The sequence below is a fragment of the Peromyscus californicus genome, unplaced genomic scaffold (assembly GCF_007827085.1).
Source record: "Peromyscus californicus insignis strain IS unplaced genomic scaffold, ASM782708v3 Scaffold_8__1_contigs__length_139910024, whole genome shotgun sequence".
Classification (NCBI taxonomy): Eukaryota; Metazoa; Chordata; class Mammalia; order Rodentia; family Cricetidae; genus Peromyscus; species Peromyscus californicus.
This window is the reverse complement of record NW_026294606.1, coordinates 40,337,261-40,363,576: the sequence shown is the minus strand read 5'-3', so window position 1 is coordinate 40,363,576 and position 26,316 is coordinate 40,337,261. Positions and strand designations below refer to the sequence as shown.

The following is a 26,316-nucleotide window of genomic DNA, read 5'->3' as shown; positions in this document are numbered from 1 at the left end:
AATTTCTGGATATCCAAAAGCAATACAAGCCTAGGCAGGGACTTCGTCCAATACATCCAACACAGTGGAGGCTGGAGGAAGCACCTACCTATCTGCAAGTTCAGTTTTTAAAGGGAAAAATCACAAGGTTACATCGTTTAGGGGTGCTAGTATGGGTACAATTCTGATTGGCTCACTTCTAGGGGCTTTCTAGAAATCATGGCTTAATCTTACTTCTAAGGGAGTGGTTGCCCACCACCATTTCTCATTGGCTGCCCTCAGGTGGGGGCATTTGGTGATTACACAGTCACTATGGAAACTAGGGTTGGGACATTCTATGGTCAAGCAGTTGCCTAGGGGGCCAGGGAGGGGATGGCAGCCATTACCTCCTGACTACCTTATGACTCTGTACTTTTACACTTCCTGGTTTCAGTAACTTCTGGCCTGTTCCAGTAACTTATGGCCTGTAGCTAAAAAGGAGCAGTCTTAGTTTGGGGGTGAAAGCATTTTGGTCTTATTTTGGTTCCACAGTTTCTTCCATGTCTCTGACCTCCACAGAGTCACTCTTCCCCATCCCCCCTCCTCCAGGTGGCTGGAACTTTCAGCCTGCCTGCCCTGTTGTTTTTTCCTCTAAAGAGCTAATAAAACTGTCCTTGAGTATTCTTCTCAGTCCACTTAAAAAATTCTTTTATTAATGAGGCTAAAACACAAAAAGAGAACCTCAGTTTCCCCAGGAATGTCAGTGCTCAGCTGGGTCTCTCCATTTAGTCCAGGGGCCCCCCTATTCAAGGTGGGTCTTCCACCTCAACCCAAAGAAGAAAATCCCTTAGTCATTTACATGCCTACCTGATCTAGAAATTTCCTCGTGGACACTCCCTTCCCTGATCATTCCAGATTATATCAAGTTGACAATTAGAACAACCCATCAGAGCTCTGCATCTCCAGCCCCAGGGCTACCTTTTTCTGTAATCACTTGCCTTCCCCTTCTACTCTTTCCAGCTTTCATTCCTTTTTGCTGCCTGGGGGACTAGCCACCAGCAGCGCAGGACTCAAAGGGAATCCACAGAGTCTTGATGGTTTCTTTCATGTGTTCTTCTTCTGTATTCTTCATTCTGGGTTCTATATTCTCTTTTCCTATCTCTGTCCAGAAATGTCCCTTTTGTCTCTCTTGATGTTTTCCTTCTCCTCTCTATTTTTTCCCTTACAGTTTATATACTCCAGCAAAATCTTTCAGACAATATAAAAAATACAATGTGGTTAGATTCTATTTTTCAAGTGAATGATTACAATGAATACAGGTTAAAAAAAAAAACAGCATGTTTTCCATATCCCTTACATGATTAAACATTTTACATATTACAGGTGAAAAACAAAGCATCCCAGGAAGCCACGTATATCTATACCCAAGCAACTTGTAGATTAACAGTGTAGGCAAGTTTCTTTGTAACTGAAAAAAAAAAAACAGCCTACCAGTAAAAGAATGCCTTGCTTGCCTACACTTATTACTTATCTTGAAAGGTAATCTTATAGGAATCTTAAGGGAATCACAAACTTAAAATTTTATACATGAAAAAGAATTAGCCAGCTCTACTTTAAATATTTAGGGTGCATACCCACTCAACAGTTTTTTATATCAGGAGATTGAGGGCAAAAATGGGTATAGGAATTAATCATCACCTTTGGTCATCAACCAAATCTAGCAAGAAAGGCATATCAGCTAATGATAATTGGGCTGGTTTGTTCTTGTGCCCTGACCTTAAAGAGTTCCTCACTCAAATATGTGCCTTTCTAAAATATTAGATTGTCCTCTTGGGCTTTTTGCCTCAAAGCTATTTGACAAAAACATCTTAGTCTAACTTTAAGTTATTTTCAAAGCTTTGTTTCAGCTATGATGCACTCTGAAACCTGTGAACATACCTTCCAATATTAAGATTAGAAGAATTGAAGCTAGCTGGGTTTCTGGGACTCAGTTGTTTTCCTTAATCATTAACCTAAGCCACAGTCTATACAACTCCTCAATAGAAACTCATGTGATCTAGCTGTGTGACACTTCCTTGTCTTATTTTTTATCATCAAAACTCCATTTAAACTAACATTATTATTATCATCAATTAGACAGTACAGCTTAGGAAGAAATCATCTTCATCATAATCCACAGATAAAAATGCCCAGCAGAACAGGATGTTTCCATGAGATAAACATAGTACATTACAGGCAGTGGGGATCTCCCCACACCCATTCATACCATGTTAGATATGAGGGAGGGAGAGAGAGAGAGAGAGAGAGAGAGAGAGAGAGAGAGAGAGAGAGAGAGAGAGAGAGAGAGGGGGAAGAAGAGAGGGAGGGAGGGAGGGAGGGAGGGAGAGAGAGAGCGAGCATGCACAGCAGCAGCAAACATGTAAAGGCACAGCAGAAGCAAGGCATTCTGGGGTCTGTGGTCTCGGCCTTGTCTGTCCAAGGTTCACCCAATCGAGGAGTCGCCTCCTGGTGGCTGACACCTGAACTTCAGTTGCCGCCTGCTGCTCCTCTGACAGCAACACCTGCAATTCCTCCTTCCGGTCCTTGTACAGCATCTAACTCTCCTCCTACCTTTTCTTCTTCTTCTTCCCTTCCCTCTCACTTCCTTTTCCCTCCCACTCCTTGCCACCCTCTCTTTCTCCTCTTTGGTTGTTTCTCTCCTCTTTGATTCCTCTGTGCTCCCTCCCTCCCTTCCATCCTCCCTCCCCTCTTCCTTCACCTCTTACACCTCTCTGTTCAAAAAGTGTGTCTGGGAAGCTGTTCCCACCTCTCAACCCGTATAATGAAGTGTACCAGATAAGAACCCACAGGGAATTCTCTGTCATTTGGAGCCTCATAGCAGAGTTAAAAGACCCTATGGGGGTCTAAATTCCATAAGGAAACCCCCAGGAGCAAAAGTTTGTACACTAATTTGGTCCCAGCCTCCATCCTGTTTAGCACCGATCCTTATCTTTGTCAAAGGGCATCAGCTTAGTCACCTCAGGACTTCCCTCAGAATAGGACAACAGTTTGGGAGACGAACACATGGAGCAAAATCGCTAGCCACGATTGTCACCCGAGCATAAGCCTCCATATCCCTGTGTGCTGGTATCTGAGTGTCAAACTGGGCACATTCTCAGTTCCTTTTATCTCACATGGCATCCTTACCCTCAGCCCCAGAACCTTATTCCCATCCAGAGGGAGCATCAGAGCTTCACAGTCCTGCATAGAACCTCCCCCGCCCCCAACTGTGACTACATAAAGTGATGTTCGGAGGTACTAGGGTTAGAAGTTTTTGTTTTGTTTTTTTGAGACAGGGTTTCTCTGTGTAATGGCCCTGGTTGTCCTGGAACTTGCTTTGTAGACCAGGTTGGCTTCGAACTCACAGAGATCTGCTTCTGACTCCCGAGTGCTGGGATAAAAGGTGTGCGCCACTATGCCCAGCTAGGTTTAAAATGTTAATATGAATTTTAAATTCTGACCCTGAAAGCCCAGGCTCTTTCCATTTTTATATCTGAGTGGCTTTTATATCTGAGTCCCTGAGCTGAGTGGGACAAATGTAAGTATCCAGTGGTGACTTCCACAGCTCAAGAGTAGAGATCTCATGGGACCTTCCCTCAGACTATGTACTAGTTCAAGGGTGGTCAGTTGTGTGTGTGGGGGGGGTGGTGGGGTGAGAGGTAAATCAGACAAGTGGGCAGGCTTCTAGTACTAAGACAGGGGCTCTTAGTACTCCATGCCTGAGGATGCAGCAGTGGACATAGAAGGGTACAGCATTCCATCTCCACCTTCTTAGGATTGTGGCTGGATTTGAGAATTAAACTGCCATGAAACAGGCTAACAGAAGAAAAGCCTAATATAAGTTTAACTTTTATCTTTTACATTGATTTATTTTGTGTGTGTTGTGTGCACACACACATGTACATGCACCATAGCACACATGGAAATCAGAGAAAAACAACTTGTGGAAAAATGTTCTCTCTCCATCTTGTCAGCTCTGGGGATTGAGCACAGCTGGTCAGGCCTTGCATCTCTACCCACTGACACATCTCTACGGCCCCAACAAAGGTTTTTGTCTGTTTGTTTCATTTTGTTGAGACAAGATTACTCTACATAGCCCCAAATGTCCTTGTACTCACTATGTAGACCAGGATGACCTTGAACTCAAAGAAATCTGCCAAGATCTGACTCCCTGTACCTCCCAAGTGCAGGGATTAAAGACATGCACCACCACACTCAGTGTAACACAAGCTTTATGTGGCACAGAAATGTCATTTTAAAAGGGGGAAGTTACTGATATGTGGAGCAGACCAAAAACCAAAACCCCACAATGTTATTACATAAAGCTCAGAGACTTGGGCCAGGGTGGCTGTGGGAGGAGTAGCTGTGGAGATAAGTTTAACAAGGCTGATTTGTGCATAATTATTTGGGCCTCCACTTTCTTATCCTTGATGATAGCAGTGAGAACAGCTTTCACGGGGAATTGGTTTCTGAAAAGCAGACTGATCAGAGCCCTCTTCTTGAGCCTGCTGATTTTCAAAGGCCTTTTATTCAAACTGTCCATTTGCCACACCTCCCCAGTTCAAGCCAGAAAGACAGAACCCCCTGCCCTGCTGCTCCTGAAATCAGAGTTCTGGAGATGCTTCTGATACCAGGACGTAGCAGGTAGATGTGTCTTTCAGACACCTTTCTCTAGCCTGGGATCTGGAGCCTTCTTTTTGTAAGGAGTTAGATAGTAAGTATTTTCTACTTCTGTATGGTATGGCTGTAGATGAACCTGGATGTGGCAACAAAGCTTACTGTGTGGGCCATGGAGATAGTTCAGTTGGTAAAATACTTGCCATACAGAATGAAGATCTGAGTTTGATCCTTAGGACCCATATCAAAAAGCCAGGCTCTGTGATACATGCTTATAATTTCAGTGCTGGGGAGATGGAGAAAGGAGGCTCGCTGGAGCTCACTGGCCAGCCACCTCAGCTTACTTAGTGATCTCCATGCAATGAGAGACCAGGCCTCCCAAAAAGGTTAACAGTGCCTGAGGGATGACACCTGAAATTGTCCTCATACCTCTATGTAAACAGAAGTTTTCTTGTGTCCCACTCACAATCACTCAGAGGCTTAGTATAAATTATAAATGATCAGCTGGTAGCTCAGGCTTATTACTAACTAGCTCTTACACTTAAATTAACCCATAATTTTTATCTATGTTTAGCCACATGGCTTGGTACCTTTTCTCAGCACAGCATTCTCATGTTGCTTCCTCTGCGTCTGGCTGGCGACTCCCGACTCTGCCCTTCTCTTTCTCAGCATTCTGAGTTTGGCTTTTCTGCCTAACTTCCTGCCCAGATACCCACCTGTCAGCTTTTTATTAACCAATGAGACTAATACATGTTCATAGTGTAGGAAAGAATTTTTCCACAGCACCTCTATGTGTATACACACACACTCACACTCATCCAAACAACCCCTTATATATGGGCAATACAATTGTATGTAATTTGTCATGGAACAGTATTCTTTTAATTCATGGTCAACCAATTGAAATATAAAAATAGCTGTGAGTAACACAAAAATAAGAGGCTACGTGCAGCCCTTCCATGGTGTGTAGGCCTTCCATCTGATCCAACAGCTTTGGACATCTGAGACCTTTCTAGAAACAATGTAAAATTTTCACATACACACACACACACTATTTTTTTTTTCTCAAACAAAGGTAATCTTCATTGGATGTGGTGGTTCACACCCATAATATTAGCACTTGGGAAGCACAGGCAGGAGGATTGCTGCAAGTTGGAGTTCAAGGTCAGCCTGGATTACAGTGTGAGACTTATCTCAAGAAACAAAGCAAACCAACCCTGTCACAATGGCTGATGCCTGTAATTCCCGAGTAAATCTGTTTCACCAATATTTTTCTAAGTATAGTAGCATACTGGAAAGAACTGTTCCAAAGAGCAGACTCTAATGTATACTAGAGATCATTTAAAAATACCTATTGTAGATTTAACGCCTCGATCATAATAGGGATTATTACGCGAATCAAGTTGCTTTCATGTGGTCAGGTTTGTCTCCGTCCTTCTCTTGATCGACTCCACAGCGTCAAGAATTTCTTTCTCTGGCCCTTCTGCCCTCTGGCTTCCAGGTAGGCCTGGAATGATTAGCAGGTGAGAATAAGGCAGAAGCCAGCGTAGCTCTCCAGCCCTTGGGTCTCAGTGCCTCTTAGTATCCTCAGGACATCTGCTTTCAGAGATAGCAGAAGCCTTTTGCTGCTACCGACCTGTGTGGCACTCACTTGTGAGTCCCCCCATTCTGGCAGTCAATCCATTTTTCTTCCTCTGACCATGTCTTTTAAATTTAGCCCAGGCCATCGGCTTCTCGCAAGTGACCTTTTTGTATGAAATCTTGCCGCAGACAAGTTTCCTACAGTGTTTTTAGTTCGGCATTTGATGTTCTGCTCTACCTGGGACAATTTGCTCTCTTGTTTGCTGAAGAGCATTTACCAAGGACCTCTAGAAATACATCAGTGGTCAAGAAAAGCTGGCTTTATCCAACTTGAGAAACAAGGGAGAGCGCCCCCAAGTAGAAGGGCAGGGCATCTAGATTTAGGGAGGGTGGGAAGAGAAAGGGAATCAGGACTGCTGTGGTCAGGAAGCAAGGCAAGGCATGCCTGGATGGCCTTGAAATTGCTTTTAGGAGGATGAAGTGGGTGTGGAGATGTCACTGGTGCCTGTGACGCTGGGAGGGGGGACTGTTGGTGCTTGTAAAGCTTCCTCCCCCCTTGCCTGCCACAGACATAATTATGGGATGTTTTGTCTCCATTATTCTAGGACATATAACACAGCGATCTTTCTCTACTGATTGTTCAGACTGTAAAGAGTGTGTTCAGTTGTCCAATTTTATGTTTCAACAGACCTCACAGATTTGTTGTGAAGACTTGATGTAACTGTAAGACGACACATGAACGTTCAGAGAAACACGCTTGACATACAGTACCTGTGTTGTTCATTTTTCTGTTGCTGTGATAAAAAAACCCCACGACCAAAGCAACTTACAGAACAAACTTGTTTTGGCTGACAGTTCCAGGAGATCCGAGTCCATAATGATGAGGACAGCATGACAGCAGGCAGCCAGAATAGGGCGCTGAGAGATCACACGTTTAAAGGCAAACACGGAGCAGAAAGAGCAAACGGACGTGGGGCAAGGCTATGAAATCTCAAAGCCCACCTTCAGTGACATCTTCCAGGAAGGACGCACCACCTCCCCAACGAATGTCACCAACTTGGAACCAAGTATTCTAACACTCCAGCCTACGGGGGACATATCTTACTCAAAACTCCACAGTGTCTAATAATATTCCTTTCTTTTATTGATATTGCTGTGGAGAACCGCTATTTATTTCAGGTCGGGGGTGGGAAATGCGGAAAGGTAGGGGCTTTTCGGCTTCTGTAGTTTTCCTAGGCAGGCCCTTTGACTAGCCTCGGCCGGTGCGGGAATCCCTCCCTGCCCGACTCAGGCAGACGCGTTTGTTTTTTTCCGATTCCGGTATGGAGATGTGATCTGGAAGGCGGTCAGGATCTGATACCCGTCGGTTCCACATCGGGCAAGGAAGAGAGGTGCAGGGAGAGGCTGTTACCTTGCAGGAACGGTGCTGCATGGTTAAGAGTCTCCAGACACCACGTGAAGTCTTTTCCCGCAGCCGCTGGCGCGAATCCACATCTGTTTTGTGGAGTTCAGAGCCTGTTCTGGTTAGTGTCCCTTGAGGGGGAGGAGAGGAAGGAAGGAACTTGTCAAGACCAATCGTCGCTGGGTCCCTGAAGAATACTGGAAACTAATTACATAGATTTGATTAGACAGTAATTAAGGCGGTTTCCAAGGGAGACCTCGTGGCGCAACGGTAGCGCGTCTGACTCCAGATCAGAAGGTTGCGTGTTCAAATCACGTCGGGGTCAACTGTTTTATAAAGTCCATTACGTGAAAGATTGGTAGAGAAATACTGTCCTTGCTTCTTCCAGTTCAGGATGCCGAATTTCCGTTCTTACGAAGCATTAAAAAGAAGAAGAATAAAAAAAAAAAGAGCATTCTGGTTGCACCCACAAAGAGTTCGTTACTCTGACGTCGAGCAGTCTTTTCTGCCACTGTTTTAACCCCAGATCTCTACTCTCCATGCTATACAGGTCTATGCTTGCGGCCCTCTCCTATCTCAGCCTCTAGCTTTTGTAGGCACTTAGATCTAGCTATTTCAAGCCGGTTGGAATGTGTGACCTAGGATCAAGGGCTTCTCGCCTGAGTAGGCTTTTCCGTACCCCAGTGTCATAGGGTCACTGTAATTTCTCCATCTCCGCAAAAAATAGTTATTTCATTTCTAGAGGCAGGAGACCTGAATGCGGTTAGGCCGCCCAATTCTGAGAATGAACCATTAAAACTTGTGAGCGATAGAGTCCGTGCCCCTCCCCCCACTCAAATAAATCTCTGTATTAAAAAAAAACCAAAAGTGTAGAAATGTGCCAGTACTTACTCTTCCATGGCTCCAGGGCCTCCAACAGAGCACCAGCACATTTGTTTCTTCAGAAGACTTTTAATTACTTTGTATTGATGACTTTTAAAATCAGGAATTTGGTCTATCAGCAGATATTATAAATGAGGTACAACACACAGCCATTTTGTGTGTGTGTGTGTGTGTGTGAGACAGGGTTTCTCTGTGTAGCCCTGGCTGTCCTGGAACTCTCTCTGTAGATCAGGCTTTCCTAGAACTGAACCTCCTGGGTGCTGGGATTAAAGGCAAGCTCCATCATGCCCGGCTCCTGCCTGCTGTTTTCTTTTCTTTTCTCTTCTTTTCTTTTCTTTCCTTTTCTTTTCTCTTTTCTTTCCTTTCCCTTTCTTTCTTTTTCTTCCCTTCTCTTCTTTTCCTTCCTTCCTTTCTTTTTTGAAAAGATTTATTATTTTCTGTGTATGAATACCTGAATGTATGTATATGTACCACGTGCCCATGGAAATCAAAAGAAGGTAATGAGTCCCTTGGAACTGGAAGTTCGGATGGTTACTATGTGGGTACTGGGAATTTACAACCAGTACTCTTAACCAGTGAACCATCTCTACAGACCCTCTTTTCTATTTGCAATAGTTGTAGTGGTCTTGGTTCATGGACATTTGGGAAAGATTACATACATATCATGTAACAATTTACAAAAGATTAAGAAAAAAAATTATATATATATATATATATATATATATATATATATATATATATATATATATATATAAACTGAGTAGAGAAATGTCAAATAGTAATTAGGGAAGAAAGTACAAACAAGCAGAGTGGCGCAGCGGAAGCGTGCTGGGCCCATAACCCAGAGGTCGATGGATTGAAACCATCCTCTGCTACAAACTTTTTCTTTCCAAGAAATAGATGCTATGCCGGTTGGTTATTCAGGGACCCGTGCAGTGTGTGAAGGAATGTATTTTGATTCTTTCTTATCTGAGCACATCTCTGAGTGCAACAGAGAATACTTAATTCTGGAGATGACGTTTGATCAAAGATCTGAAGTGCTGGGGTGTGAGTCACAATCATCTGCTGCAGGTAGAGATAATTTAGTGATGTTCCCTTAAGGAAAAACATGTATAAAAGTACAATGCCAAAGTTAAAGTCTAGCCTATTTGTACTTTGTAAAATAAAATTTCTCAAATATAAAAACAATATGCAGAAATTCAATGAAGGAGAAAGTTGGTTTCTCCAAAAACACAAAACGAAGCAAAAAGAGTGAGCCCACCGAGCCAGCCAGGAGTCGAACCTGGAATCTTCTGATCCGTAGTCAGACGCGTTATCCATTGCGCCACTGGCCCGCCCATACATTACTGCCCATATAGAAAAAGGAAGTAAAATGATCATTGAGAAGCTCTGGACATTAACTTGTAAAATATTTTTTATTTCTTTTCAAAGAAGGCGGAAAACTAAAACGAATTGAAGTTTGACTGATTCCTTTCGGTTAATTTACTTTTGTTCAATTCCGTCTTGAGAAAAACATTTCAAAGTTATTTGTTAAACACCAGGTAGGAAGTTTATATATGTAACAGAGAAACTCTAGATTTGAAATAACTTGTGGAATATACTACACAGCAAGTTTATATCCTTTGCAGGGAAACTCACTTTACTGTCATTTATAAAATCTCCTGGAAGGGACTGTTTTGTGATGTAAATCACAAAAGCCCACTTCCGTAGTCGGCAGGATTCGAACCTGCGCGGGGAGACCCCAATGGATTTCTAGTCCATCGCCTTAACCACTCGGCCACGACTACAAGCACTCTAGTACCTCTTCTATACTCTGTATTTTAATGTATATCGCATATTGCGTACCGGTCTGACCTTACTGAGGATTTATTAGTTGAATTAAAGGCATATCAGTGGAACAGGAGAAGATTCAATCAAGGTTAATTCCATGCGTTTAGGTGGGAAGTAGAGGAATGTTGTTTGATTCTTCAGAAAACAAATCAGCAACACGTTCCAGTTTAAATATTGTCACAAGTTTTGGCTTGTAGGGAATTTTTCCTCACACATTCCAGAAACTTTAAATGTCACATATTTTGGGTGTGGCAGACATGTTTTTTTTTTTTCAGAGATTCACATCTACGACCAGTTAGTCCAGTACTTGCAATAGAGCAAAAGTTTGATAACCATTAGCTGCCATTAAAATTAGTATTTTTAAATTCCATCGAAATATTTTACAGGTATACTGAGTGAAGTTAGGAAACATTACTGATGATCAAATAAATCCTCCTCATGAGGGATCTTCTGTCACAGAAGGAAGAGCGGCGGTATCTGATAGTCTTCAGATAATAGTTTAGAACTACAAAGACCATCCCCAATGACAGGACAGAACCCCCCAAACCTCACATTTCTGCAGCTTCAATACCATCGCCTGTGTGCCTGTGCATGCATTGGCGAGAAAACAGGGGCTTCTGGATTTCATCCACAGGCGAGAAACCACTGCACAAGTTTTCATGTTGGGCTGAAAATCGCTGCTCTCCGCCTGGCCCTCTCTCCTAGGCTCCAGACTATTTAGGTGTTCTAGCTATTCCTTGCTTGTCTACACACATTCTCCAAAGCAACACCCTCTACCTCCAAAAGCTCATTCCTCCCAGGTGTGGTGGACCATGCCTATAATCGCAGCCACCTGGGGGACTAAGGCAAGATGATAACTGAATTGGGGATTAGCCTTGGCTGCGTAGAGGTCAGCCTCAGCTACATAGTGGTGACGTCTCAAAGGAATCTAAAAATGCAAACAAATATGGCCCCAACTTTCACGACTTTTTAGTATAAACTATTACAGGAGTAAGTGATTAAAATGATAAGTGCAGGGCAGGGAGACGACGGCTCAGCAGGCAAAGGTCCTCACCACCAAGCCTGAGGACCTGAGTGTGATCCCTAGGACCCACGTGGTGGGGGGAGAGTGTCAGCTCCTGCAAGTTGTCCTCTGACCTCCACACAAGCCCCGCGGTGATGCCCCCCTCCCACTAGATAAATAGTTGTAATTAAAAAGATAAAATGAAATGAATAGTGTAGTGTGCTCTAGTAGCTGAGAAACATACGCTAGATGCCAACTACAAAGATCTTGTATGTTTCCTAGAGTGACTCTGAACAAACCCCAAGGTACACGAAGACAGGTTCCAATTAATGAAAGGCATTTTAACTTTTTTGTTAAGCTCTGAATCTTTCACGGGGCTTTGGTAAGTATTCATAGAACGAATCCTACTTAAGCTCAGATCTGAATGTTGTGTCAGGCTGAGCCAAACTGGAGGCAATGAAGTTGTGTTCTAGACTTAAACCTCATGGACCACGGCAACAGGGGAGGAAAGCTTTGCCCAGATGAAACATTGCTTTTGGAGGGGCGGCCATGAGAAGTCACACTGGAGATACCGTGGAAGGTGGATTAGGGCCACAGGGCTCTTCCGATTTGGAGGGAACACACACCTGCTTGGGTTTCCGTCTAGAGCTGACAGGAAAGAAGCCCTGGGGGCTGTGACCTTTAGCCGACCAAAGATTTTCTGCTCCTCCCCCGACCACTCGTGAGACTAGAAATTTGTCCTCACGCAGCAAATATTTCTTTACCCTGATCCTTGAACATGAATCATATGAACATGTATTGATACAACCACTGTGCCCTTGTCTAATGAAGACAAAGTAGCAATTCTTTAAAAGTCTCCAATAGTATTCTGCTTTTGTTTAAATTTCTCTAAAACATCACTCTCTCTTCCCTCCCCGCTTCCCTCTCTCCCCTCTGAGATCCTGCTTCACTCAGTAGTCCTGGCTTGCTTGAAACTGCTTGTTTAGACGCTGCGATCTTCAAGTTTGTAATGATGCTCCTGCTTCGGTCTCCTGAGTGTTGCGATTACAGGCAATGCTAGCTGTTTTTCTAGTCGGGATCTGGTCCAAGTTGGTTCATTGTGTTTGACTGTAATGGCAACTTTAGTGTCTTTTAGTTTGGCGAAGTCTCCCAGATTGTTGTTTTGTTGTTTTGATCTGATACAGACTTTTCTCTTTAATCGAGAGGCAGAGGCAGGTGGGTCTCCGAGTTTGAGGCCAGCCTGGTCTACAGAGTGAGTTCCAGGACAGCCAGGGATACACAGAGAAACCCTGTCTTGAAAAATAAAAAAATAAAACAAAAGACTTTTCTAAGAGTTAAGTTCAACTGTATTTCAGGAAATCTCACATTCGGGATTTGGCTCCGTTTCCCCCTGTGGCAGCTTTGCTTCTTACTTTCAGAAATCTAGATCTCCTTGATCTGGGTGATTTGATCCAGGTTAAATATTTTTGGTCTTCTCTGTGGTTAACCAGTACTAACTTTATGTCAGGAGGCAGATGTCAGGTGGCCTAATATTGTCGAAAATTGACAATAAAAGCAGCGCCAGTCAACCACGAAGGGATTCGAACCCTCAATCTTCTGATCCGAAGTCAGACGCCTTATCCATTAGGCCACGTGGTCCCACATGGAGGGGCTGCTCCTCATTTGTTATTGTAAAACAATCTGTTCTCTTCGTGATTTGGGATTGTTAGCGATACTGTTATTACAAATTCATTGGTGAAATACGTTTAAATTTAATATCATGGAGTTTCAACCGGAAACAATTGAGAAGACAGGAATTTGGTCATCAGTCATCGATAATAGTTTGTTGTGGTTTAATCGTTCAGTCGGAAGCAAGGATAACAGGCCATGGTGAGCACCAGTGCTCCATTGAGTTGGGAGTTGAAGGAGAGGAACCACTCACTGCTGTACGAACCCTGGAGCCACCGCTACCTTGGAACGTTTCCAGGTCAAGAATTCACCTTGTGCCCTCCACAGACCCCACTCAAAACAGACTTAAGACATAAATTCAGACAGTATAAAAGAGATTCCGCAGTGGAGACCAGAAATGTTATAATCTGGACGGCTGAGGGAGGAGCTGCTACATCGACCTGTCAGGCCTGAGAAGGCTCATCTCCAACCTGAGACTGAACAGATGGAGGCGACGGGATTTGTGCCGCCCGCCACTTCTGTTCCCACCCTGCAGTTCCACAGAGAAGCCGTCTGCACTGGGCTGGCTGAGGCGGCCTGCGGGTGATCCGCCGTGTCCTCCAAATCCCTCAGATTCACGTGCAAACCCTAGTTCTTCATAAAGTCACTGTACTGGCAGATAATGTCTTGGAAGAGGTGATAAGGCAAAATGATTTTTGTGGGTGAGACCAATGTGACTGTCATCCTTACAAGAGGGTATTAGGAAACCGTCCGCAGAAGAAGACCACATAGATTGAGAAGACCAAGAGAAAGATACCTTAGGAAGAAATCCTTGATCTTTGCCTTGTAGTCGCCCAAACTATGAGAGAAAAACACCTGTTTTGATATGTGTGTGTGTAATGTGTATATCTATCTACCTATCTATCTATCTATCTATCTATCTATCACCTATCTATGTCACCACAGTTAACAAATAAAGCAAACAAATAAACAAAAAGAAATTCCTGTTGTTTAAACACTGCACCCTGCAGTGTTCATTATGGCAGTCCTATATGACTAATACTTTGGCTTTATCCATCCTAGAAGGCCAGAGGTTGTGGCCGCCTCTCTTCACTCCTACCCGTCTCTCTTCCTCCCCCTCTTCCTCCCCACAGGGTCTCACACTGCAGATTAGGATACCCTGGGATACCCAGACCAGCCCCAAACTGGAAGTTTATCCCCTTAATAACCTGATTTTGCCGGTTACTCTTTCTGAGACGTATTCCAGCTTGTGGAGAGAGACCAAGTCTCAAACTGACTTCAGGGATTGGCTTTGAAGATATTAACGGGCTGAGGAGCAAGAAAAAGTGAATGGATCAAACTGTATCAGCTGTTACCATGGCAAGAAATAAAGAACTCAAAGAACACCCACACCCACACTATCAAAACAACGGGGACTCTCAAACTTTTCCCTGCAGTTCACCTGGGGGATTTGATTAAAACACATACCTTTGATTCATTTTCAGATTCTGCAGCAGGAAAATTTCCTTTTTCTTAATTCTTAGCTGCAAGAGGGTTCTGGCATGCAAACCTAGCATTTGGTAGACTAAGACAGGAAGATGGCTTCCTAATTCGAGGCAAGAGCTTGTCTTAAAACCCCTAGTAATAGGCTCTTGGGCACTCAAGCTCAAGTAGCCGGCCGCTTTGCTTCGGAATACAATCCTTTGCTCCTTTACAAAAAACTCAGAACCCCTTCCCGCGGCCCTAGGAACAACAACAATAATAGATGCGTGCTGCTGATCCTGGGAGGGATTTCTGAGACCCGCGGAACTGAGGACTATCTCAGTAAGGGTGCTTTGCTTGGAGTAACTGAGGACTATCTCAGTAAGGGTGCTTTGCTTGGAGTAACTGAGGACTATCTCAGTAAGGGTGCTTTGCTTGGAGTAACTGAGGACTATCTCAGTAAGGCTGCTTAGGTTGGAGTAACTGAGGACTATCTCAGTAAGGGTGCTTTGCTTGGAGTTACTGATGTGAACTGAGCGAGCCGGGGAGGCACTATGAGTGCCAGGAAGCGGGTGGACTCTGACCCGGAGGCGAGGCTTCGGGGTCACTACTTTGTGGCCCTCCAGGGGCCAGTTCGCGTGACACTTTGCAAAGCTTTGGCGCACTGCAAATCTAAAAGTCTGGTCTAGGGGAGGAAGAGATGTGTCTTGGTCCTGTGTGCTGCGAATATAAGCTCCACACAACCACTGTTTTTCTGAAAAGTAGAAAAATATGAGAAGTAGAAAAAAATGAGAAGGCCGTATGTAAAAAGCAAGCGCATTTGGGGGTTAAGGTTAAATCAGGGAGTTCCTTACCCTGTCACGCAAGGCCTTAATGAAGCTGTGCACTGTGAGGACACAATGGATCAAACTTCAAAAAAAAAAAACAAAAAACCAGTAAAGAAATATTTTAACCAGGTGAAGAGGTCATTCAGGGTCCTTAAATTAGCCTGAAAGAACTGTGAAGTCGTGACCTCGTGGCGCAACGGTAGCGCGTCTGACTCCAGATCAGAAGGTTGCGTGTTCAAATCACGTCGGGGTCAAGTGTTTTGGTTAGGGTGGGTGACTGCAAAGATCCTTTCGAATAAACTCTACTGTGTGTATTTAATTAACCTTAGCTTGAAGGCTGTGCAAACAAACAAACAAAAGCACAGTGTATTTGTTTTCAGTGAGATTTCTGCTGTGTCTCTCCTCTTGGGTTGTTACTGGGAAAAGTGATCTCAACTTTTGCTACTCTCTCAAGAGAGGGTCTGTAAAGAATGCTTTTCTATAGTCTCACTATGTAGCCGAGGCTGGTCTTAAACCCCTTATCCTCCTTCCCCAGGTTCCAGAGTGTTGGGATTGCAGACATGCAATTGACATCTAATTATGTTGGTTTTAAATGTAAATCTTATCCCGGAAGCCACAAGTACCTGGCTTCCGTTCCACTGGCTTTTCGGGTCCTGAAATGCATTTTGCTCTTTCTCGCCACAGGACTTTCGTGCTTGCTGTTTCTGACAAGGTGTTCTGAAAAGGTATTCTCCGCCCTTCACAGCTTGAATTCGATGCTCCTTTTTCAGTGCTCAACAGAAACGTAACAGTTCTCCCAAGGCAGCCTTTCTTTTCACCCCGGTGGGCCTTCACTTCCTGGATGGTCTCCACTGACAAGTACTGGAAAAGTCAGTGTGTACGATGTCGTCACCCCAGTGCCTAGCAAAGCATATGGTGTACGGAAGGTGCTTAGTAATGTTGAAGGAACTATGGAAGGAGAGGGAAGATAGATACCACGAAATACTAAACAATTTGGGAAAGGAATTAGAGGTAGAGTTCAGTGGTAGCATACGGACCTGTAGCTCAGGAAGCAGCGAGAAGAAACGCCCAGTGGTGATGGACAGGGGTAGAGCGCCAAGTGCGGCTGACAGCGGAGCTCACTTGGTTTTCCTGAAGTGCTTTTACAAGCACATCCTCAATTATACATAATGGGTTTCACTGTGACATTTTTACATATATAGAATGTATTTGCATCATATTCATCCCTTATCACCTTCTCTTGCCTCCCCCCACTTCTGTTCCCCCCTTCTCTCTTTCCAATCAGACCCCTTCTACTTTGTGTGTGTGTGTGTGTGTGTGTGTGTGTGTGTGTGTGTGTGTGTACACGCGTGCATGCCTGCCTGCCTGTCTGTCTGTCTGTCTGCCTGCCTGCTTGCCTGCCTGTCTGCCTGTGTCTCTGTGTGTTCCACTTTCATCGAGGATGCTTATAGGAACACGACTAAGGGGTTACTTACAGAAGCATAGGCATTTTAGAACAGTGGCTTCTGAACTCCCTTCCACACAGCCATTAGATCCTATGTAACCAGGGTGTGTGGTGTCTTCAGCGATAGGGGCGTACCTTCCAGTTCTGATGGGCAACCAACAGCAATCACAATGACAAGTATTGTTTCAAGGGCCTGAGGGGGCCTCCCTGCCCAACAACTCATAAAGAAGTAGCCTATTCCTGTTTGCGTTTTCACTCATCACCCAGTGGCTTCTGGGAGCAGCTTTATCCATTCACACATCTGCTAAAACTCTTTTTTTATTTAATAATTTTGCATTACAGTTACTGTGTGCACATGTGTGTGGAGGTCAAGGACTGTGGGAGCCCGTTCTCAGGTTCCTCGTGGCTTTACCCAGCAGGTCCGCATAGAGGATGATTAGACCACGGGCCTAAGTGCAGGTGTCTGGGATGGTCTGCACTTGGCTGTGCTGGGGGAGGAGGTCTTTTTCCTAGACAGTTCCCAGTTTGGTCTCAATTTATCCCCTCTACCCCAGAAACAGTTTCTGACACTACAGTGACAGCTTTTTTGCTTCTGAAGGTAGGGCTTTTTTGTCCGTTTGTTTTCGGGGTCTGTGTGGTTTGCGTACAGACTGAAAAATCTAACAAGGGAGGTTTTTGCCATCTCTAAACTCCCATTAGGACGGGTGTTTTTTCCCTCAGGCCTTCACCTGGCCCAGTCCCCCAGTGGGTTGTGTTTGCTTGTCTGGGTGCTCAAGGACAGAGCTTATGCCAGAGGCAATCACCCCTTCGGGCTACACTCCCTCATCTCAGGGAGTCAGCTGAAACAAAGCTTTTCTCAAAAAGATGCTTTCTCTGATAGAAAAGAAAGCTTTACTCCTGGATAGTTCTGTTCTGCCCTGGCTTGGGCTCTTTCCCCAGACAGCGTTCTGACTCAGCAGCACAACTGCTTCAGACACAGTTTAGCTTTACTGTTTTCCCAGAAAGGTCCTTACTCTGATAGGAAAGGTTTTTCTCAGATTTCTTTTTGCAGCTGTGGACCTATCAACCCGGGACTTGTAGGAAAGCAGACAACTGTGCCATTCCCACTGGCTTTAGTTTTGTTTGTTCTTTGGCAATCTTCCCCTGGGTCCTGCACCTTCCTGCCTCAGCTCTGTGCTCCAGGAAGTTTGCAACTGCAGGAACCCTAGTATCCCCGAAATGCACTCCAACTCAGAGACGCTGGCCAGTCGCCTCTGGGTTTTTGGTCAGAAGCGAGGATACAATGCTAACAGTTTGCATTGCTTCAGGGGATCTTTGCATTAGGACAATTAGGAGCATCTTTTCAAAGACGCTCACTCAGAAACAAAACCCTTGATGCCTCAGCTGGGCTGTAACTGAAAAGCTTGGCTTTTTTTGCTTTTCTCAGGTAAGGTCTCCTGCCCTTTTGGGCTCTCTGTAGCTCTTTACCCACACTCTCCCAAGCCAGGAGGCAGGGACAAGATCCTAAAAACCTCTTCTAAGCTCTGTCTCTTCAAGCTGGTCAGAGTACCCTGAGGGAAATTGCATTGCAGGGAGGATTTTTAAAGCTTGAAAGACAGAACTTAGAGGTTTTGCTGTCTTAAGAGGTTTGTTGTTTTCCCTTAAAGCTAATCACAGGTGGTCCCCATACTAATATCTTCAGGTGATTCTAATTTTTGTCCTTCTGAGAGAGTTCTGAAAGGCTTTAGTTTTTAAGTTTGAGAGCTTTTGAGGAAGATTAAGGCTTTTTAGAGAGTTTTTCTTCCCCCAAATTTTTCCAAGAAAAGCTTTATAGTTTAAGAGAAAGATTTTTTTTTCCCCCAGGAGAAAGACCAACTTTTCCCAAAACTTCCCAACTTTAAACTTTTTGGCTTTTTACACCCCCATTTTTGCCTCAGGGAAAAATCACTTTCTCCTGCCGCTTGGACTTAGCATTTCAGCTGTCCCCAGGTCAAAAGCTTCCATAGGAAACTTATTCTTTCCCATAAGCTCAAAGAGCTTTTTCACTACCCGTAAAGCCCAAAGAAAGATTTTTTCCCAGTTTGCATTCAGAGGCCCCAAAGTTAGAAAATTGAAGAGTTTTTCTGTCTAGTTGCTTTACTTATTTTTTCCTACACAATCTTACACTTCTAAGTTTTTCCTACACTATTTTACTACCCTATGCCTTATATTTTTCAGATAGAAATTGAGAAAGGGATAGAAGATAGAAAATTTTGACAGAAGAGAATTTCGCTGCAGAATCGGACATCCTTCCAGTCCGCTTTCCTTTTCTCTCGAGGATAAAACCCCTGCCTCTCAATATATATAAAAAATATATATTTTTCATAACACCGGCATGCCTTATCCACTGGCAGGGCTGACTCAGCACTTTCGCCAAAAACTCTGTAATAAAACTCTTATTTTCCTTTATCTTTAGTCCCTGTTCATTTGTCTTTAGTCTCCCCTTTTTTTTTAGTCCCCCCTTTTTTTCTTTAGTCCCTTTTTTTCTTTTTTTTTAGTCCCTGTTCATGGCGCCATTCTGTGGGGCATTTACCCACCACCCCCACAGTTCCCCAGAGTTTTCTTGAGTGCGAGCAGCAGGAAATATTAGATAGAAGGATTTATTGCGGAGAATATTGCAGAGATAAACAGATAGAAAATAAAGGATAGCCTCGAGAGGGCCTGGAACCTATTCCAACGGGCCCCGACTGTCTCTGCCCTAGGGTATTTATAGAGATGCCAAGGGGTGGAGCAAAAGACCTCCTCCCCCAGCACAGCCAAGTGCAGACCATCTCAGACACCTGCACTTAGGCCCGTGGTCTAATCATCCTCTATGCGGACCTGCTGGGTAAAGCCACGAGGAACCTGAGAACGGGCTCCCACAAAGGACAACTTACCAGAATTGGCTCTCTCTTTCCACTGTATGGGGCCTGAGACAGGGTCTCACTCTGTAGCTCTGGCTGGTCTGGAACTTGTTATATAGAACAAGCTAGCTTTGAACTTACAGGGATGCACTTGCCTCCACCCCCTAGTATTGAGATTAAAAGCCTGTACCACTCCATCCACAATCATAACTTTCTTACAAATATAAAATGAACTTGCATTTTTTGTTTGTTTGTTTTGTTTTTCCAAGACAGGGTTTCTCTGGGTAGCCTTGGCTGTCCTGGAACTTACTCTGTAGACCAGGCTGGCCTCAAAATCACAGAGATCCACCTACCTCTGTTTTTCAAGTGCTGGTATTAAAGACATGCACCACCACCAACCAGCATGAACTTGTGTTTCATTTCATTCAACACTTAATGAGTAAATGTGTAAGCTATCACAATCAATTAAAAGGAGAACTAACATGTATACACACACCCAAGACAAAACCAAGGAAGTAGAGTGAATCTGGGATAGAGCTAGGCTGGTCACCTACAAAAGAATAATCACATTTTACCTGAGACAATCCATTTACATTCCTAGGACAAGGATTATTTCAAAAGTGATGCCTTTTCTGTAATGTAGAGTTTTACAATTACTTTGAGACAATAAAAGAAATAGATTTCTAGAAAATGAAATACCTGGAAATGTGTACTAGATAACACACACAATAATCTTTGTATTTGGAGGGGGTTTATTTTAAAGTCTTTCACAATTTTTCATAGGTCAAAGATAAAATGCTATTTGTCAATCAAAATTCAAGTTTCAAAAAACAAAATAAAAAACAAACAAACAAAAAACAAAAGCAAAGAAAAACGCTAGGACTGGACTCAGATTGGTAAAGATGGACATTAGTGAGAACTATACATTGCAAGCTGGGCTTGGGGGCTTAGGCCTAAAATCTTAGTTCTCAAGAGGCTGAGACAGGAGATAACCTCGAGTCTGAGGCTGTTCTGAGTTACAGTGAGTTCCAGGCTAGCTTGGAATCTAGAATGAAACCCTGTCTCCAAAAATGTCAATCCGGGGAGAAGTTGTTAACTTCCTGGCTTTCTACTGTGTAGCAGTTTCTTCCTAGATTAAAGCCTTCCTTTTGGAGGAAAGCTCATTAAGACATACTGCTGTTAAAGGGAGCTGAGACAACAGAAAGTTCTACCGGGAGGCAGTGTACCCATCCTGTGGGGAAGCGCCTTAAACTCAGGAAGTAAAGGACTTGAAACAGTTTCATGGAGTCCCTGAACCTGACCAGATTCACTACTGCCTCCCTCCCTAAGCATATTTAAGCAGTAAGACGTGCTGGGAGACCCAAGAGCCTAGCTGCCTGGAAGCAGCAGAAACCAACGGAGCTATCAGGAAGGGACACTCTCAAGCCTGCTGAGCAGCCTGCGGGATGTGTGGTATACTCCAGGCTTCCAACTTTTCTGAACCGTTACCCATGCTGGCTTTGGTGATACAGCTGTTTCAGTCATTTCTGCTCCTGTAAGTAAATCTTCATCTTTTTTTTTTTTTGGTAAGTAACTCTAATAAAACTCATCCGTTCCCCAGTTGGATTTGGGTCTTTTGGTTTATTATCAGTTCCCTTTCTGAGGTGAGTAGACATTTATTCATATCATATAACACTTCCCACCAAGTTGGGAGAGGCCTTAGCGTTTGGTGATGATTGGAATACACAGTGCATTTACCTGCCATCTTCTGGAGTCCTCAGCTGGTCTTTCTCAGGCAGGTACTAGAAGAGGGTGGAACCCCTAGGGATTCTAATCAGCTGTTGGGAACCTTCCACGTGCTTCATAAGGCTAAGACCTCCTTGAAAAGGGGCTTCTGGGGACTGTCACTAATTGTTTGGTCTACTTGAGAGTCTTTTTCAGGTGATATACCAAAGATAGCCTTAGGAGTATTCAGAGCCATAAAAATAAAGAGATGTCAGCGCAGTACACTATCAGTCTAAACTTCTGTCACACAGCAAACTGTTCAGTAGCCATTGCAGAGAACCCCAGGATTGCTTTTTTATGTGAACTGCCATCTATATTTTTCAGATATGTGTGATAAAGTCTTTTCTTGAAAAGTGGAAAATATAACTTATGTAAAAAACTGCTGAGCAGATATTCTGTGCTAGTTTCTTAGAAAAATGAATCACGCCCAGGGTTTCCACTGTTCAGTGTTGAGAAGAGCCAGTATTAACTGGTGATTAGAATAAACTATGGTCCCTATCAACGCTGTAAGAGTGATGGCTGCCTCTGGCTGGCAATGTGAGTGTCGGGGTGCTGGCGTCAGGCCCAAGTACAGAGAATGTGTGTGGCTTGGTGTGAAAAATGGGAGCAATTTGATTCAAGAGCAAGGGGGTGGGCAGGAAGGCTGAAAGAACTGCGCACCGATTACAGTCTAGATAAAGGTTTGTATAGAGGGAATGGTACTACAGAAAACACAGCTTTCTGACTCAAGAAAGTAGCAGTGAGAATTCAGTTGTTGCTGTTGTATTTTGCAGCATAGTGCAGAATTAACAATTACATTACAGAATTAACAATTACATTCAAAAGAACGTGGGCAACTCATTAGGCTTTACTGTAACTTGGACGAAGTTTCCCTCCACCATCTGTGTTCTTTCCCTCTGATGTTGTTAAGGTGTAATTCTGAACACTTGTTAAAATGGCAGGACAGGGAGGGGTCCAGAGAGATGGCTCAGCAGTTAAGGGTGACTGTTGCTCAGAACCAGCTTCAGAGGACTGGAGTTCAGTTTTCCAACACCCTTATCAGTCAGTTCACAACAGCCTGTAACTCCAGTTCCAGAGCACCTGACACTTCTGAAAGTTTGTGTGCCCTTAGCACGAATAAACAGTTACCCTTTAAAAACCGGGCAGGACAGATTCTATCCGAGTGAGTGTATAGAGAAAGGAACTGCTGTGCACAGCTGACCTCAACTCCACACAGGAAGAGCTGCTGAGAGTTTACAGACAAGTGGCTGGGTGAGGGCAGGGCAAAGACGGAAAAGTACAGAGACAGGGGGATGGGAGGGTCCTCACTCACTGGCATGGCTTGGAAGGATTCTTACTAAAACTGGGCTGGGCAGGGCAAAGTTGGGGCCTTCATACCAAGAGAACCCAGGAAGCCTGACAGAACTGTGGTCAGTGAGGAAATTCTTGTGGGTGTGTGCTGCTCGAACTGATTCTCATCACTACCTCACTTTGGAGAGCCTCATGGCCAGAGGGTCAAGGTGACATGACCCATGGCTGTGAAGATTCCAGATTTGGAGGTGGGGTAGCCAAGCTGAGACATGGTATCATGAAGCCCAAGCTGACCTGAGCTTGCTGTATAGTGAAGGATGAACTTGAACCTATGTTCCAGGCATTGACTACCATAGCCAGCATTCTAGTTTTATATACTCCCCTGCAAACTAAGAAATGGCTTTAATTAATTATTTTTTTTGAGACAGGTTTTCTCTGTGAAGCTCTGTCTGTCCCGGAACACTCTGTAGACCAGACTGTCCTGAAACTCAAAGATCTGCCTTCTTCTGGGATTAAAGGAGTGTGCCACCACTCCCCGGTGACATTTTGATTTCTTAACACCATAAAACTGATTTTGATTTTTAACACACACACACACACACACACACACACACACACACACACACACACACACACACACAATCTGTCCCTAGAGACTAGTTACTTCCTGTAACAATGTCACTGACTTTGCTCTGCTGATGTAGTTGAGGTCTAAACCCTAGAAAAGGAGCTCATGTTTGTGAATGAAAACAAACAAAACAAAACAAACAAAACAAACCAAAAAAAAAAAAAAAAAGAAAAAAGAAAGAAAGAAAAGAAAAGGACGTGACTGCTCCTAGGTGTGGTGGAGGAGAAACTTTATTGTAGATAAAAGGGAGAGTCCAGCGTGGACATGACCCTGAGCAGCCAGGTCAGGGTCAGCTTTGCTATGCTAAGTAGGCATCTCAGCCATTGTCCCAGGCTTGAGACGTAGGAAGGTGACCGCTTCTGTAAATGTCATTTTAATTTTACCTCACGTGTGACTCACCAGTTTAAAATTTGTTGTGTGTGCTTCTGCTTTGTTTAGACTTTTTTTTTTTTTGTTGTTCAGCATTTGTGTCTTATTGCCCGTTCTGACTCGAGTGTGATTTCTAGTGAGCACGTCCGACAGTGATATGCTAACCATTGTTAATATCTCCAATATTTGGGAAGGAAATGGTAAGGTCTACCTAATGTATTTCTATAGTGTATCAATCCAAAGACTCAAAAAAACCAAATTAACCAAACAACAACAACCCCAAACTAACAAACAAAATTCAGACCAAAAAGAAAGGCTTTGATTTCCAATAGGCAAAGGAGTGTCTTTTAGCGTCAAGGTGTGCTTTTTTTTTATTGCTGTGACAGAACACCAGAAACAAAGCGGCTTCACGGAGGGAGGATTTACTCTAGTTCAGAGATTTCAGCAATACATTCCATCACGGTGAAGAAGACACAGTGGCAGGGAAGCAGCTGATAAGGGAGCAGAAACGGATGAATTCTGCTTTAGCGTGCTTTCTCCTTCTTATTCAGTCCAGAACCCCAGCCCAAGGAATGGTTCCGCCCTCAGTTAGGGCAGGTCTTCCTAATCCAGAGGCTCCCTTGCAGACATTCCTAGAAGCCCGCCTTTTCAGTTATCAGGGATCCTGCCAGCGTGGCAGTCATTTCCCATCACAGGGGCTTGATGCGGGGGTCTGTATATACCGTGTAGGCCGGGTTTGAACTGGGGGCTTCTTGACAGCGAAGATCTGCTGCCTTCACCTCCAGGTGATTCCATTGCGGGATTGCCCCAACACATCCAGTTACGCGTATTTTAACTTCATTGTAAGACAGCTATAAGATTACCTAGCTACTGGTTTCCCCATACATTTAATTTTTTAAAGTAATTTTTTTTCTACGTTTTTGTGGGAGTTGGTATTGAATGTGAGGGTTGAAAATATCTCGGTAGGGGAAAACAAACAGAAACTATCCCAGTGGTTTACTCTCCTCATTAGCATGAGTTTATTTCCCACACTTCCATCAACTTAGCATTCCATTCTCCAGATATGTGCTTGGGAACCAGGCTGTTGCAAATAAGCGTTTGTTTATTCCAGGTCTCCCCTGAAATACCCATCAGAGTCTCGGTGAAGACGTTGAATGACTGCTTTGCACGCAGCCTTTGGGGTGGTTATAAAATATTTTGTCCAACATGTCCAGTAACAGGCTTCTATCCAAGAGTCAAATGAATGATTTTGAAGAGAAAATTTTCAGTCCATGGATTCCTTCCGATGACCACAGCTACTCAACATCCTTCGTCGTATGAGAGATCCTCCCTCCAGATGAGTCCCCGCTCAATAACTGACTCACATAAACTAACTGACCCTCCCTCCGTCCCTCCGTCCCTCCGTCCCTCCGTCCCTCCGTCCCTCCCTCCCCCAACTCCTCTTCTTTTTTTTTTTCCTAGACAGGTTCTCATTATGTAGCTCTGGCCAGTCTGAATTGCTATGTTAACCCCGGTGGGATAGAGTCGAGGGCTCAGGGGTCTGGGGGGCGGAGTATGGGATGGAATTCACAGAGGTTTGTCTGCCTCTGCCTCCTCGGTGCTGGGATCGCAGGTGTAATTAAATGTTTTTACTTTTTCTTTAAAAATGTTTTATTTTAAACTGTTTTTAAATGTTTTATTTTTTTCTTTTAAAATGTTTTATTTTAAACTGTTTTTAATGGGCACCATTTAAACTCCCTTTGAAGCCAGCTCTTTATTCCAATTGTTAGAGAGAAGTAATTAAGAACAAGTTAAGGTAATTTGATCAAAATTTGAGAGGTTTCTTTTACTCTCCAGCTCGTACCCTACTTGTAGGACTTAGAGAAACTTGGTTACAGCTCCAGCTCTTCCTTTTCAGAAAACCAGTAAGAACCTTTAGTTTGCTGTTTCGCCTTCTTGCTTTTTCTTTTTGCCGTTTCTCCCTCCCAAAGCAGCCAATTACGGCTACCAAAAATACCCTTCCACCCTTGAAAGGCTCTGCAACTCTGTTCTGAAGACCAGATGGACCAGACTGCCGACTTTCATTTCATTTTATACAGGCTTTCAGAGTGTTTCCTTCATGTAATAAAAAATCTCTAACATTTTTGAATTGAGATAATCTCTATTTTTAAATAATCTTTTAAAAATTAATCTGACCAAAAGGGAGGAAACGGTACAACAATAAACACATAAGGAGAAAGAATTAAAGTGGGTCGCAAGGTAGCATTGGTGGTTCAGTGGTAGAATTCTCGCCTGCCACGCGGGAGGCCCGGGTTCGATTCCCGGCCAATGCACTGCTGATTTTTGAAAATTCCTCTTCTATTATGAAGTCACGTACAAAAAAAAAAAAAAAAAAAAAAAAAAAAAAAAAAGCATTGTGGGTCCTGAACTTGAGGAGTCTATCGAGCTCAAAGCTTTTGAAAGCTTGCTATTTAAAATTTTGACATTTAGTGTGCCTTTGGTTTTCTAACAGGAAACAATTGTTAACGAGCTCCTGAGCTCCAGCTTCAGCTGACTGATTTTCAGCGGGAAGAATCCTAAACCGGTGAATTTTTGTCGTTGAGCGATATTAAGGAACGTAACGTTTCCTATCCTGCTCGACAGTCACCAAATGGTTAGAAAAAGAAAACTACCTCGAAAATAGTAACGGACCAAACGCTTTTTGGATGAATAA

General features: G+C 43.7%; 6 non-coding genes across 6 annotated transcripts; 3 read left to right on the top strand and 3 right to left on the bottom strand.

Annotated features, from left to right (window-relative positions):
* Nucleotides 1-7,850: 7,850 nt before the first annotated feature.
* On the top strand, nt 7,851-7,922 carry Trnaw-cca (transfer RNA tryptophan (anticodon CCA)). The gene has a single exon. It is a non-coding gene; the product is annotated as a tRNA-Trp (tRNA).
* A 1,818-nt stretch (nt 7,923-9,740) lies between these two features.
* On the bottom strand, nt 9,741-9,813 carry Trnar-acg (transfer RNA arginine (anticodon ACG)). Its single transcript has one exon. It is a non-coding gene; the product is annotated as a tRNA-Arg (tRNA).
* Nucleotides 9,814-10,184: 371 nt separating this feature from the next.
* Nucleotides 10,185-10,266, bottom strand: Trnas-aga (transfer RNA serine (anticodon AGA)). Its single transcript has one exon. It is a non-coding gene; the product is annotated as a tRNA-Ser (tRNA).
* Nucleotides 10,267-12,877: 2,611 nt separating this feature from the next.
* Nucleotides 12,878-12,950, bottom strand: Trnar-ucg (transfer RNA arginine (anticodon UCG)). Its single transcript has one exon. It is a non-coding gene; the product is annotated as a tRNA-Arg (tRNA).
* Nucleotides 12,951-15,450: 2,500 nt separating this feature from the next.
* Nucleotides 15,451-15,522, top strand: Trnaw-cca (transfer RNA tryptophan (anticodon CCA)). The gene has a single exon. It is a non-coding gene; the product is annotated as a tRNA-Trp (tRNA).
* A 10,343-nt stretch (nt 15,523-25,865) lies between these two features.
* Nucleotides 25,866-25,936, top strand: Trnag-gcc (transfer RNA glycine (anticodon GCC)). The gene has a single exon. It is a non-coding gene; the product is annotated as a tRNA-Gly (tRNA).
* The last annotated feature ends 380 nt before the right edge of the window (nt 25,937-26,316 follow it).